This window comes from Myotis daubentonii, chromosome 10, assembly GCF_963259705.1.
Source record: "Myotis daubentonii chromosome 10, mMyoDau2.1, whole genome shotgun sequence".
In the NCBI taxonomy this organism is placed as follows: Eukaryota; Metazoa; Chordata; class Mammalia; order Chiroptera; family Vespertilionidae; genus Myotis; species Myotis daubentonii.
The window spans coordinates 73332976-73346245 of NC_081849.1; the positions used below are offsets into that span (position 1 = coordinate 73332976).

At 37.1% G+C, this 13270-nt stretch overlaps 1 protein-coding gene across 1 annotated transcript in view; it reads right to left on the minus strand.

Annotated features, from left to right (window-relative positions):
* Nucleotides 1-6797: 6797 nt before the first annotated feature.
* The window catches only part of LOC132211130 (ubiquitin-conjugating enzyme E2 R2-like), a 920533-nt gene continuing 914060 nt past the window's right edge, over nt 6798-13270 (minus strand). Inside the window, exon 3 of the transcript XR_009447419.1 lies at nt 6798-7050. The gene's annotated coding sequence lies outside the window, so the exon portion shown is untranslated. The remainder of the gene's footprint in view (nt 7051-13270) is intronic.

Below are 13270 nucleotides of genomic sequence, written 5' to 3' on the forward strand. Positions count from 1 at the left end.
CTCTTTGGCCCCTTGAGTGTGGCTCTTCCACAAAATACCACATGCGGGTGTGCACATACAGTGCGATTGAAACTTCGTGGCCCATGCGCAGAAGTTGGTTTTTGGAAAGGAGATAGAGGAAACAAGTATACAAGACTAGTGTGGATGGGAGAGTTGGAAGGGGTTGACCTCAGCGAACATACCTCAATCAGATTGAGGACGATTTTAGCAAAGGTCAGCTTAGGAGGACCCTAATTAAGTTAATAACAATGTACATACCTATATAGTTTAAGTTTAAAAAATTTGGCTCTCCAAAGAAATTTCAATCGTTGTACTGTTGATATTTGGCTCTGTTGACTAATGAGTTTGCCGACCACTGAGCTAGGGCCTTAGAAATAAATTTAACCAAGGATATAAAAGACTTGTATTCAGAAAATATGACATTAAAGAAAGAAATCAAAGAAGATGCAAATAAGTGGAAGCATACATCATGTTCATGGATAGGAAGAATTAACATAATTAAAATGTCCATACTACCCAAAGCAATCTGAAGATTCAACAGAATTTCTATCAAGATACCAATGGCGTATTTCACAGAACTAGAACAATTGTTTCAAAATTTATATGAACCACAAAAGACCATGAATAGCAACAACAATCTTGAGAAAGAAGAACAAAGTTGGATAAATCATGCTACTTGATATCAAAGTATACTACCAGACTATAGTAATGAAAACAGCATGGTACTGGAATAAAAACTACATATAGATCAATGAAACAATATTTCCCACACCTTTATAGTCAGTTAATATTTGTCCAAGGAAGCACAAGCATACAATGGACTAAAGAGAGTCTATTCAATAAATTTTGTTGGGAAAATAGAACAGATACATACAAAAAATGAAACTAGACCAACTTCTTACACTGCACACAAGAATACATTCAAAGTGGATTAAAGACTTAAATGTTAGACTTGAAACCATAAAAATTCTAGAAGAAAACATAGGCAGTGAAATCTTGGACATTTCTCATAGCAATATTTTTTCTGAATCATACTTGCCACGAGATGAGCACATTATGCAAGGGAAACAAAAGAAGAAATAAACAAATGGGACTACATCCAACTAAAGGATTTTTTGCACAGCAAAGGAAATCATCAACAAAATGAAAAGACAACCCACTGAATGGAGACCATATTTGCTAATGACACATCTGATAAGGGGCTAATGTCCAAAATTATAAAGAACTTATACAACTCAAAACAAACAAACAAAAAAACCAAACAAACAATCCAATTAAAAAATGGGCAAAAGACCTGAATAGACACATCTCCAAAGAGGAAACACAGATGGCTAACAGACATATGAAAAGATGTTCAAAGTCACTAGTCATCCGATAAATGCAAGTTAAAAACCACAATGAGATATCACCTCATGCCTGTCAGGATGACTATCATTAGTAAATCAACAAGTGCTGGCAAGGATGTGGAGAAAAGGGACTGTTGGTGGCAATGCACTGTTGGTGGGAATATAGATTGTGTAGCCGCTGTGGAAAGCAGTATGGAGTTACCTTAAAAAATTAAAAATGGAACTGCCTTATGACCCAGCAACTCCACTTCTGGGAATTTATCCAAAGAAACACAAAACATTAATTCAAAAGAACATATGTGCCCCTATATATGTTCATTGCAGCATTATTTACAACAGTCAAAATTTGGAAGCAGCCCAAGTTTCCAGTAGTATATGAATGGGTAAAGAAGCTGTGGTACACTTACACAATTAAATACTACTTGTTGCAAAGGAAGAACATTTTACCTTTTGTGACAGCATGGATGGACCTGGAGAATATTATGCTCAGTGAAATAAGCCAATCAGAGAAAGACAAGTACCGTATGATTTCACTCATATGTGGAATTTAATGAACAAACGGACCTACCAAGCAAAATAGAGGCAGAGTAATAGACAGCAGGCAGACAGCTCTGGTGTGTGTGTCTGGGTTGGGGGAAGGGGGCTAAAGGAATGAGCAAAAAAGAAAAAAAAAGAGAACTCATGGACATGGACAACAGTGTGGTGATTGTGGGGGAAGGTGTGGAGGTGGAAGAGGGCTTAGAGGGGATAAATGGTAATGGAAAAAAAAAAAAGTTCCACTTAAGTTTCACCCAGTGATGACGGAAGGCCATGAGGTAAGTGTGAAAGGAGTCGAGAGACACAAACCTCTTCTTTCCTTTGTCAGCCTCAGTCCCATGTCCACATGCCTCTCATCATGTGCTCATCTTGTGGCAAGTAGGATTCTACTGTTTGTTAGATGCAAACATACGACCTTGGGCTTCAGTGGATAAACAGAAATCTATTCCCATAGCCACTGCTAACTCAGTAGAACTGCTGTGCAAGTTACTAAAAAAGATCCTTTCCTGCATCTTGACAAGCAGACCAGGCTAGATCTGTCCCCACTCACTCTTCTGGAGGCCTTGTGTGACCAAGGCCTAGCTTCCATCTCCACAGGCAGTGGCCTTGCCTGCCTCTATGCCAGAGGAAAAACTGGTTATGTCGGACTGACTGAGAAACCTGTCTTGACCTTTCCAGGCTGATGCAATAAAATGCTGACGAGAAAAAAAAAACAGTCCCCCAAATCACAGCAGGAACGTCAAAATCAATCGGGTCTTCCGAGGTTGGCTTATGAAAAGGGACTTGTCAGGTGTTTTGATCTCATACCAACACATCTCAACAGAAGCCCAAATCCAGGTATAAGGCACATTGATGATCCAATTGTTGATTTTTTTATGAAAACATCTCTCCTGGTGTTTAGGTCAGCTCAAATGGCAGAAAGCACTGCCTCTCCGTCCTCGCTGCTTCAGATCCACTTACATGTTGGCATCCTTTCTCTCACTTCCCAGGGCCCTTCTCTGTCTGCTTCACTCACTTGCCCATGGGCAACCACATGGCATGCATTAAAGTTTCTCCCCACCCTGCTTCCAAATGCCTCCGTGAATTGTGACTCAGCTGTGAAATAGGCAACGTGAACTTAGAATTACCCCATTCTGGGTCCTTTTCTCTTTCCTTGGTGCTCCCTTCCCCTGTTTTAAAGTTCCAAGATCTTTTTGCTTGAAAGCAAACCTATTCTCCCAGAAGAATTTTTTCAATTATTTATATTTGATCTGAATCTCTATCTAATAACAATAAGTGTTTGCATTAAATAGGGTTGGTTTTGTGGTACTTTGATATAGTTATGATGTTATTGTATGATTACCATTTTTAACCCAGTGTGGGTGTGGCCAGACTCCACTGCTGGTTGGATGTAGCACTATCATATTTCTCAGTTTAGAGCAATTAAAGGGCCCATTCCTAATCCAGCACTAACCTAGTGCTTGCCCTTAAATATACGGATTGGTTGTGTACTTTATAGATGCTGTTTACAGCCACTTTGGTGGTTTTATTATCCCCACTTTCAGATAAGATAATACGCCTATTCCTTCTTCTTAATGCTACTGTTTACTTCCTTCCTTCTCTTTTGAACATGGGCTTTTTGGGGGGTTTGCTTTTAGGACAAGGGTTATTCCAGATAATAATAAGAGGAACAATAACTGTTATTTATTGAGCACTTACTCTATACAAAGCATTGTGTCAAACATTCTACAATAGTTATCTAATGTATGCTTTATGTCAATCCTTTGGGGTGGGGATTACCTTAAAGAACAGAGATTAGATACTCTGTCCTAAATTACACATCTAGCAAGTGATAGAGAGGTTTAAAGCTGAAACCATCTGACTCTAGCTCCTCAACCCTAGAGCCTCCGTAGTTTCGATGTGGATACTCAAAACTATGATGAGCAACTTCACTGAAACTTTAATAAGAAATAAAGTAATAAAGTAAGTTATAAAGCATGCTATGAAAATCAACCCATGTTGGCTAATTGCATAATAGAGCACACGTGAATCTGGAAAATAACAATTTCAAGTTTTGCAAATAGTACACAGTAAAGCTGGAAAACATGGCACTCGTGATTTTATCTGAGTTGAAAGTACACAAACACACTGCAGCGCCTTTGGTCTGTGCTGTATTCCCTTCCTGTCTGTCACTTCCCCCCAGGGGAACGGAAACAAAGTCTCCTCCACCATCTCCTTCAAAAATGGTTCACCCAGTAGATTTTTAAAATTCTCCATGAGAGCACTGGAGGCTAATTAATTGGCTGCTTGCCTTATTTAATGCTTACTAGTATTCTCCCTGCCAGGCAAAACTCTGATGTTCATAAATCTAATTTTGTGCAACCTCTACATATGCAATAGGATGTCTTAAACTGAAAGGGCCTTCCATTCTGTACATTTTATGCTAGTCTTTTCTTTCAGTTTCTTTCTCCAAAGTTTCTTTTCTCTTCTTAGAAAGTTCCTTAAACTTGCTCCACAATTCTTCTTTCTACTTCTTCTTGAATCCTTGTTCACTTCCTCAAAAATAAAATTACAGCCATTCCCCAAGGGTTCTTTCCTGGTCCTGTGTCTGTAACTCCATTTTAAGTCAGCAGTCTCTCTTGCACAAATTCCCGTATTCTGACTCTAATTTCCTGGAACAAGCTCTTTACTTTTTCTTCTTTTCTTAAAAAAAATCTTTATTGTTGAGATTATTACAGAGCTCCCCTTGCTTCCCCCCCATTGCTCCCCCTCCACCCGGATCCCACCCTTTCCTGCCCCAGGCCTTCACCACCCTTTTGTTTGTGCCCATAGGTAAGGTCTCCCACCCTCCCCCTTCCCTCTGAGATTCCTCAATCTGTTTCATGTTTCCATGCCTCTGATTCTATTTTATTCACCAGTTTATTTTGCTCATTAGATTTCTTGTTCGATTATTTTGATTTTTAGATTCAATTGTTGATAGATATGTATTTATTGCCATTTTATTGCTCATATTTTAAAATATTTTTTGCTCTTTACTTTTTAAAACTTCTTTTTCACATCAAAATAATTTATTCTAAATTACAGTTGACATAAAACATTTTATTTACTTTCTCTTTTCTCTCTCTTTACCTTTCTTCTTATTTTTCACATCATCGTTTCTGTTATATGTCAATTTTTCTTTTTCAATCTTTTTGCTCCGTTTTTTTCTGGTCCTTTTACGAAGGACCATTTGTTGGCAAGGCTGCCTAACCCATTTCTGCTTCTCATAATCTGTATGATCCAAATTAAAGAAAATATTGATTTTAAGGCCAAGCTCCTTCTCCTCTCTTTCTTCTTCCCCCAAAGTTAAAAGTTTGGCTCTGGTTGGCTTATGGAACCCTTTTGTTTTCTTTCTTTCTTTCTTTCTTTCTTTCTTTCTTTTTTTTTTTTTATATATTTTCTTGATTTTTCACAGAGAGGAAGGGAGAGGGATAGAGAGTTAGAAACATCAATGAGAGAGAAACATCGATCAGCTGCCTCTTGCACACCTCCTACTGGGGATGTGCCCGCAACCAAGGTACATGCCCTTGGCCAGAATCGAACCTAGGACCTTTCAGTCTGCAGGTCGACGCTCTATCCACTGAGACAAACCGGTCAGGGCCCTTGTTGTTTTCTGTATGATTGTAGGACAGTGGTTATCAGAGTGATCTGGATATTTTCTCAATTGAATATATCTGATCTTCTCATTCCTTCTACCTTTTTTTTTTTTTTTATATTCCCAGAGTGGAGTGATATAGGGGACAGAGAGCAGACATAAGCTTTTTGACAAAGCTTCAGGGGATTTGCCTGCTGTGACCTTCTCCAGTTCTGGTTCTGATTGAGCACCTCCACTCTAGAAGCTTCTTCCTGGGTCAGAAATAGATACATTTGTGTAAGGCAGTATCCTGTGGTTGATGAATGGGCCATCAGTTTAGCAAGCGGTGAATGAAGTGCTTCTGGGGCCAAGATGTGAATGGCACAAGGAAGGAATCAAAAGCTCCTTTCCCATCTGCTGTAGAGTAACTTGCTTGATGCAAGGGTTAGGGTTGAGCCGAGATTCGTTTTATTGTAATTAAGAGTAGTTCCACCCACTGCACTGGAACTTAAGTGTTGAGTCAAGAACTTTTTAAAAAAATTCCTATTCTGAGTTTATAGCAGATCAAGCCTCTAGCTCATATATAGAGTCTGCCAAACTCTCCAAGAACTGCAAGTCTACTGAGTCCAAAACTAACTAACTAAATAAAATACTAAACAAGTAATCTCCAAGCAATGTCTAAAGGTTGTCTGACCTGGACTCAGAGCTTTGGATAGAAGTAAAAACAAATAGATATTGACCATCTACAGTGACATTCAAGGAATCATCATCTGTATCAGATGAGACATCAAATCAACTGCATCCTCCAGAGGAACAAGAACAAGAAGAACTTGTTTTTGTATTTGATGAAGAGATGCAACAAAGGGAAGAATGAATAAACACATTTACTCATTGGTCAGACGATGATTCAGATTGTGAAACTGATGACCAGGATTTAAACAAGAGTTTTATTATAACCGAAATACTTATGTTAACATTAAAAACATTCAACCCTGTAAAGAATTTTTGTGAGTTTATTTGAGCCAAACTGTCAACAATTGCTGTGAAGCAGAACCTCAACGGATTGAGATAATGCTCCAGAGAATGGCGGGTTATATCTATATTTATACATTGCAATCAAAGTAAGGGACGTAGGTGGGTTACATGAAGTCCACTGGTGATAGACTAGACAGGAGAAAGCAAAGCAGGGAAAACTTGGGATTGGATAAAAAGTAAAATGATATACACATACTTAGGTGGGCGCAGGAACAATTAACATAACAATGAAAGAATTTGTGGTATCTGTCCTGGCGCCCAGACACATTAGGTTGTACCCCAAGGGGTCTGGAAAAAGGGAAGTTACAAGTTACCCAGACATTTCAAGGGTATGTTATCATAGGTGCAAAAAGATAGATAGGCTCAGTTAAGGTAAAGGTTGACCTTGTCAGTGAAGATACCAGCCTAGGATGTAACTACCCACCATAACTGCTTTTAGTTAAAGTTTAATTTCAGACCATCCTTTGTGGTTACTTTAGGTCTTTGAGTTTGCAAGACTGCCATGCAGGCCTTCCCTGAGCTTGTGTTCACATGTGGCCCCTTTCATCCACACTTATAATAAAAACTGAGAAAACATCGTGAATTAGGCTGTGAGGACAGGAATGGGTATTTCAGCCCTGATGGTCAATATTACTATGAACAAGATTTGTGCATGCGAAAGAAAAACACACAGCCATTAAAAAATTGACAAGGTGATTTGGAATTCATTTGGAAATTCTAGAGATTCAGCACAGCCAAAATAATCTTGGAAAGGAAGTACAGAGTTGAAAGACTCAGACTTCCTGATTTAAAAACTTAACACAAAGCAACAATAATCATTATAGTGTGGTATTGGCATAGGGATAAATATTTAAAACAATGGAATATAATTGAGAATTCAGAAATAAACCATGTGGTCAGTTAATTTTTGAAGGTGTCAAAACCACTCAATAGGAAAAGAATAAGCTTTTAAACAAAAGAATGCTGGAACAGCTAGAAAGTTACATGCAAAAGACTGACATTGAACCCTTACCTCACACCATATACAACTATCAACTCAAAACTATAAAACTCTTAAAAAAGAAAACATAGACATAAATCATTGTGAACTTGGATTAGGCAATTGTTTCTTTTATGACTCCAAAAGCAAAAGTGACAAAAGAGAAAATAGTATGTTAGAGTTCATCAAAAATTAAAAATTTTGCGTTACAGAAAACATTATCAAGAAAATGCAAAGACAAGCCACAAAATTAGAGAAAATATTTGCAAATATATATATCTAGGTATTGTATCTAGAATACATAAAGAACTGTTACAACTCAATAATAAAAGGACAAATAAACCAATTAAAAATAGGCAAAGAATATGAATAGATATACAAAAAATATGAAAGAAGATATACAAATGCCAATAACACAGAAAAAGATAATTGACATCATTACCTACCAGGGAAATGTACATAAAAACCACAATTGTGCTAATACCTCCTCTTCTCACTAGGAAGGCTATGATCAAAATGACAGATAGTAACAAGTGGGAATGTAAAATTGTGCAAACACTTTGGAAAACTGTCTAGCAGTTCCTCAAAAGGTAAAATAAAGATTGCCACATGACCCAGCCTTTCCACTGTTAGGTATATACCTAAGAGAAATGAAAACATACGTCCAAACACAAACTCATACATGAATGTTCATAGAAGCATTGCAAGAGTGAAAAGAACTTAAATGTTCATCAACTAATAAATGGTTAAATAAAATGTAATGTATCCAAGTAACACAATATTATTTGGCAATAAAAAAGTACTAATACATGCTACAACATGAAAACATGCTAAGTGAACAAAGCCAATCAAAGGGCCACATATTGTATGATATCATTTATGTTAAATGTGCAGAATAAGGAAAGCTGTAGAGACATAGGGCTGGTGAGGTTGGGGAGAGGAAATTGGAAGTAGCTACTAATTGGTAACAGGTGTTTTTTTTTTATGGTAATGAAAATGTTCTAAAATTGATTGTGATGGTGGTTGTAGAGTTTTGTTTACATACTAAAACCACAGAATTGTACACTTCAAATAGGTGAACTGTATTACATGTGAATTATCCTATATAATAAAAGTGTAATATGCAAATTGACCGAACGGTTGGCAGGGGGTGGACCGGTGAGCAAGCAGTGCCAGACCAGCCAAGGCGCGTGCCAGCGGGCAGAGGGAGGGGACAGCAATCGGGGGCAGCGGCGACCAGCTGCAGCAGAGGGGCAATGGCGGGGGGGGGGGGGGGACCGGTGCTGTCCCCTTATCGGCCTTCCCAGTTGCCTCCTGCAGAGGAAGGCCATCAGTTGCACATCCCCTAAGGGCTCCCAGATTGCGAGAGGGTGCAGGCCAGGCTGAGGGATTTCCCCTGCCCCCCAGTGCACATATTTTCATGCACCAGGCCTCTAGTATCTTAATAAAGCTGTTATAAAAAATGACTGCTCTAGTGGTATAGAATAAATCCCTTAAAAACTAGTTCTAAAACCATTTTCCTGCATAGAACCTTAAGATACTGGCATTTCACTGCCAAGCAGTGGATATTATACTAGAATGCTGGGGAAAGTTTTAAAAAAGGGTAAATTAAACAGGGAAGACAGAAGGGAAAAGGGCTGGACTGAAAGAGGCTGTGAGGACAGGAATGGGTATTTTAGCTCTGACCCAAGACCATAACTATAGAAGTCTCAGTGGACACTTGTGGAGCAAGATGCCACCCCCTCCACCACCCCACTCAATGCCTTAGCTCCATTAGAGCCTCCTTGGGAAATGGAGACTTTAAGAGTAAGTTTCCACAACCCTAGCATAATGTAAGCCAGGAAGAGAAATTAAGCGGAATGATAGAAAAATAATGCTATATTTTATGCTCACTTGAATTGCTGAACTGAGATTCATATATGTATACCTGCTATTACATTATACTTTATATTTAGGACACACAGTGTATTCCCAAACACAACTATATTCAGTTAAAATCTGTAAGGATAACCTAAGAAATTATTAATTATTCATAACTTTTGAACATTTCTCTTGTGTCAAGCATTGTGCTAATGATTTTAAATTAATTATTACAGTATAATCAATATTTATAACTTTAAAGGATGGAAATTCTTATTATCAGTATTTATAGATAAGAAAAGTGAGTCATTGAGGGTATAAAAAAACCTGCCCATTTAGGCATTATAAAGGATCCCATTCCATTTGTGGTGATTGCTTCTTTCAAGGGACTGTTTAGATGGAATGGATATCTATGCCAAAATAAAAGAACTCTAGGGATTCCAAAGTAACTATACAGTGTATGAAGCCAAGATCATCATTAAGAAGCTTTTAAAAATTGTTCATTAGCATGGGAAGTCATTCATTGAGGGCCAGTTTGAACCAGAAACTGTGCCAAGAATGTGGATTAACAACATCATTCTCTCCCTCAATCAAACCTGGCCATGGTGAAGTTGTTCAAAGTCTTGTCAGAAGATGATCTAGATTTACTTCCTCAAGCACAGTAGCCATTAAGTCAGAAAACCACACTTCTAAGAAATTGAAAGGATCACCAAAAATCAGTTCAGCATATATTCTTTCTGATTGGTGTTTCTGTTTTCTTGGAAACAGCCTAAGTGCCCATCAGCAGATGAGTGGATTAGAAAACTGTGGTACAGCTACACAATGGAATACTATGCTGCTGTAAAAAAAGAAGGAATTCTTACCATTTGCAACAGCATTGATGGAACTGGAGAGCATTATGCTAAGTGAAATAAGCCAGTCAGAGAAAGATACATTGTGGTGGTGGTTGTAGAGTTCTGTTTACATACTAAAACCACAGAATTGTACACTTCAAATAGGTGAACTGTATTACATGTGAATTATCCTATATAATGAAAGTGTAATATGCAAATTGACCTAATGGTTGGCAGGGGGCGGACCAGTGAGCAGGCAGTGCCAGACCAGCCAAGGCGCGTGCCTCTGGGCAGAGGGATCTTAGTCATTTGTGGAGTATAATGAACAACATAAACTGATTAACAAAAACAGAACCAGAGTCATAGAAGCATTGAATAACTGTCCAACAATGAGGGAAGGTGGGGAGTGAGGGGGTAAGAAATCAACCAAAGGACTTGTATGTATGCATAGGAGCATAACCAATGGACACAGATGGGGGAGGGAGGGGAGGGCATATTGGGGGGTGAGAGTGGCTGGGGAGAGGTCAATGGGGGAAAAGGAGACTCATGGAATACTTTAAACAATAAAGAATTTAAATTAAAAAAATCAGTTCAGCAAGTCATTGCCTCAGACAAGCATAGCAACACTATCCTATTTCAAATGGTGGCACAATCAAGTCCATGAGTGATAAAGAAGAGCAATGGGAACTAATTATCTTGTCTTTTATTAAGTACTTTTTCCATACGACCATACTGTGCCTCATTTCCTCTAGAAGATACTTATTTATTATATGAAACACTCTCAAGGGGGTTCATATTATATTAGGAGACAAAAAGCAGACAATGGAAATTTGTACTTTCTATATAGATATTTGGTTAAGTCGCAACACAATACCAGCATGCTAGTCAGGGTCCTCCAGAGAAACAGAACCAATAAGAGTATCTATCTATATATCTATATCTATATCTATATCTATATCTAATCTATATCTATATCTATATCTATATCATCTATCTATATCTATATCTATATCTAATCTATATCTATATCTATATCATCTATATCTATATCTATATCTATATCTATATCTATATCTATATCTATATCTATATCTATATCTATATCATCTATCTATATCTATATCTATATCTAATCTATATCTATATCTATATCTATATCATCTATATCTATATCTATATCTATATCTATATCTATATCTATATCTATATCTATAGCTATAGCTATATCTATATCTATATCTATATCTATATCTAATCTATATCTATATCTATATCTATATCATCTATATCTATCTATATATCTATATCTATATCTATATCTATATCTATATCTATATCTATATCTATATCTATATCTATATCTATATCGATATCATCTATCTATATCTATATCTATATCTAATCTATATCTATATCTATATCTATATCATCTATATCTATATCTATATCTATATCTATATCTATATCTATATCTATATCTATATCTATATCTATATCTAATCTATATCTATATCTATATCATCTATATCTATATCTATATCTATATCTATATCTATATCTATATCTATATCTATATCTATATCTATATCTATATCTATATCTATATCTATATCTATATCTATATCTATATCATCTATATCTATATCTATATCTATATCATCTATCTATATCTATATCTATATCTATATCTATATCTATATCTATATCTATATCTATATCTATATCTATATCTATATCTATCTAATCATATATTAAAAATTGATTTTTAAAATGGCTCATGTGATTATGGGAGTTGGCAAGTCTGAAATCCAATGGGCTGGTTGACAGTATAGAAATTCGGGTAGGAGTTGAAGTAATGTTGAGGTCAAAATACACAGGGCAGGTTATGCAGGCTAAAAACCCAAGTAGGGTTTTATGCTACAGTTTTGCGACCAAATCCCTTCTTCTTCTTGTAACCATAGAATTTCCCCTTAAAGCTTTCAACTGTTTGGATGAGGCCCACTCACATTATGGGAGGATAATATACTGTACTCAAAGTCTACTGGTTTAAATGTTAAGCACATCTAAAAAATACCTTCACAGCAACATCTATACTAGTTTTTGACCAGGCCAATTAACAATCATTGACTTATGAACCTGGGAAAGTTCCTCCAGTTCAGGGTACCACCAAAGACAGAGTTGGAATTTTTAGTAAGCATGCCCTCTAAAGTTTCCATGGACAACATGTCTTTTTTGCTCAAACAATGTGAACTCATTTATCACAAAAACCTTTTCTTATATTCAGTATAGTGGGAATGCCCCAAGGAGGGTCTGTAGTTTACAGTGATATTTGGTTTAGATTATCATATGATTTTTTGTGTGTGCAAAAGTCATCTCTCTATACCAGTGTTTCCTGATGCAGATACACTGATCAAATCTCTCTCTCTCTCTCTCTCTCTCTCCCTCTCCCTCCCTCTCCCTTTCCCTCTCCCTCTCCCTCTCCCTCTCCCTCTCTCTCTCTTTTGAAGCTGAGGAAATTGAAGCCCAGAGAGGTGACTGATTGGCCTTAAGTCTCAGAGAGTTGGTAACAATTACTAGAACCAAGTTTGTTGACCCCATGTTATTGTCAAATGCAAAATATAAAAAGCTAATAGCAAGTGATGAAAATTTGGGCCATTCCTAGGGAGGTATTTAATCTGGGGTAGACAACTGTGTTTGATTATGTACCTTGCTAGCTTTTCTGTGTAGCTTAAGTTAGACCTGAATAATGAGAGAGATAAATTAAATGGTGGAAGTGGCAATGCAGCTGGCTTTGTCTTGATGATGGTTGTGTATATAGATTACCTTTTCTCCTTGAGACTGATTTCTCCAGTGACAGCCCAGTTGCCAGCAGGGATAGTGGGAAGAGGGGTTGAATGGATTAATCGTGGAGTTTGAGGCATTTGCCTCCACTTGTCATACTTTAAGCATGAAGATGGTAAGAATTCCTACCTAGTTGGAAAAATGATATAAAGGGTTATGAATCAATGATGGAATGTCACTTAAAGAAGCTGTCAAAGTTAAAATCAATAGAGGAATATCTCCAAAAGCTCAATCCTTCTTATATCGA